Source organism: Arachis stenosperma, chromosome 7 (assembly GCF_014773155.1).
Source record: "Arachis stenosperma cultivar V10309 chromosome 7, arast.V10309.gnm1.PFL2, whole genome shotgun sequence".
Classification (NCBI taxonomy): Eukaryota; Viridiplantae; Streptophyta; class Magnoliopsida; order Fabales; family Fabaceae; genus Arachis; species Arachis stenosperma.
The window spans coordinates 57,933,133-57,935,614 of record NC_080383.1 but is presented as its reverse complement, the minus strand read 5'-3'; the positions used below and the strand labels follow the sequence as shown (position 1 = coordinate 57,935,614).

At 36.2% G+C, this 2,482-nt stretch overlaps 1 non-coding gene across 1 annotated transcript; it reads right to left on the bottom strand.

Moving 5' to 3' along the window:
- Positions 1-1,746: 1,746 nt before the first annotated feature.
- On the bottom strand, positions 1,747-1,850 carry LOC130943130 (small nucleolar RNA R71). Its single transcript, XR_009071663.1, has one exon. It is a non-coding gene; the product is annotated as a small nucleolar RNA R71 (small nucleolar RNA).
- Between the last annotated feature and the right edge of the window lie 632 nt (positions 1,851-2,482).

Genomic DNA, 2,482 nt, shown 5'->3' with positions numbered 1-2,482 from the left:
TTTAAGTTTGGTGTCAATTGCATGTTTCTGTTCTTTTTGCATTCATGCATGTGTCTTCATTAATCTTCAAGTTGTTCTTGATGATTTCCTTGTTTTGATCTTTGAATTCTATTGACTTGAGTATTTTGTTGTTTCTCATGTGCATTCTCATCTTGTTAGTGTCAGTAGTATACAAACTGCTAAGTTTGGTGTCTTGCATGCATTGTTATTTGATTTTAGTTGCATTTTGATTATTTCTTATTATTAAAAATCCAAAAATATTTTTAATTTGTGCCTTTTCAAGTCAATAATACAGAGAATTAAAGATTCAGAACATACTGCAGAGGAATTATACAGAAAAAGCTGGGCGTTCAAAACGCCCAGTGAAGAAGGCAGACTGGCGTTTAAACGCCAGCCAGGGTGCCTGGTTGGGCGTTTAACGCCCAAAAAGGTAGCATTTTGGGCGTTAAACGCCAGAATGTATACCATTCTGGGCGTTTAACGCCAGGATGGTGCTAGGGGGAAGATTTTGTTTTTCAAATCAATTTTTTTTCAAGTTTTCAAAGTTTTTCAAAATCAAATCTTTTTCAAATCATATCTTCTCAATCAAATGTTTTCAAAATCAATTTCATTCCTTTTTCAAAGATACTCACTAACAATTAATGATTTGATTGAACATTTCAAGTATATTGCCTTTTCTGTTGAGAAAGGTTTAATGTTTGAATCATATCTTTTCTTGTTAGGCAAGTCATTAATTTTTAAAAATCAAATCTTTTTTTTTTAAAATTGTTTTCAAATCATATCTTTTAAAATTGTTTTTCAAATCATATCTTCTCAATCACATCTTTTTAAAACTAATCATATCTTCTTAACCCCATCTTTTTCAAAATAGTTTTTAATCAAATCTTTTTAATTTCTAATTTCAAAATCTTTTTCAAAAATCACTTGATTTCTTTTCCACTTTGAATTTTCGAAAATTATCAATCAATTTTTCAAAATGTTTTTGACATCTTTTTAATTAATTTTCGAAAATTCTCTTCCCCTCTTCTCACATCCTTCTATTTATGGAGTATGACTCCTTCTTAATGCACAATTCGAACTCCATCTTCTTTGATAAGTTCGAATTTTCTACCTCTGTCTTCCATTTTTCTTTTCCTCTGACACCTCAAGGAATCTCTATACTGTGACATAGAGGATTCTATATTTTCTTGTTCTCTTCTCCTTCATATGAGCAGGAACAAAGACAAGGTCATTCTTGTTGAAGCTGACCCTGAACCTGAAAGGACCTTAAAGCGAAAGCTAAGAGAAGCTAAGGCACAACTCTCTGTTGAGGACCTGACCGAATTCTTCAAAGAAGAGGACATGGCAGCCGAAAACAACAACAATGCCAACAATGCAAGGAAGGTGCTGGGTGACTTTACTGCACCTACTCCCGACTTCTATGGGAGAAGCATCTCTATCCCTGCCATTGGAGCAAACAACTTTGAGCTTAAGCCTCAATTAGTTTCTCTAATGCAACAGAATTGCAAGTTCCATGGACTTCCATTGGAAGATCCTCATCAGTTCTTAGCTGAATTCTTGCAAATCTGTGACACAGTCAAGACTAATGGGGTAGACCCTGAGGTCTATAGACTGATGCTATTCCCTTTTGCTGTAAGAGACAGAGCTAGAATATGGTTGGACTCTCAACCTAAAGAAAGCCTGGACTCTTGGGAAAAGCTAGTCAATGCCTTCTTGGCAAAATTCTTTCCACCTCAAAAATTGAGTAAGCTTAGAGTGGAAGTCCAAACCTTCAGACAGAAGGATGGTGAATCCCTCTATGAAGCTTGGGAAAGATACAAACAATTAATCAGAAAGTGTCCATCTGACATGCTTTCTGAATGGAGCATCATAGGTATTTTCTATGATGGTCTCTCTGAACTATCCAAGATGTTTTTGGATAGCTCTGCTGGAGGATCTCTTCATTTGAAGAAGACGCCTACAGAGGCTCAAGAGCTCATTGAAATGGTTGCAAATAACCAATTCATGTACACTTCTGAAAGGAATCCTGTGAACAATGGGACTGGTCAGAAGAAAGGAGTTCTTGAGATTGATGCTCTGAATGCCATATTGGCTCAGAACAAGATATTGACTCAACAAGTCAATTTGATTTCTCAAAGTCTGTCTGGAATGCAAAATGCACCAAGCAGTACTAAGGATGCTTCATCTGAAGAAGAAGCCTATGATCCTGAGAACCCTTCAATGGAAGAGGTGAATTACCTAGGAGAATCCTATGGTAACACCTATAATTCTTCATGGAGAAATCATCCAAATTTCTCATGGAAGAATCAAGAGAGACCTCAACAAGGTTTCAACAACAATAATGGTGGAAGAAACAGGTTTAGCAATGGCAAGCCTTTTCCATCATCTTCTCAGCAACAGACAGAGAACTCTAAGCAGAACCCCTCTGACTTAGCAACCATGGTCTCTGATCTAATCAAAACCACTCAAAGTTTCATGACTG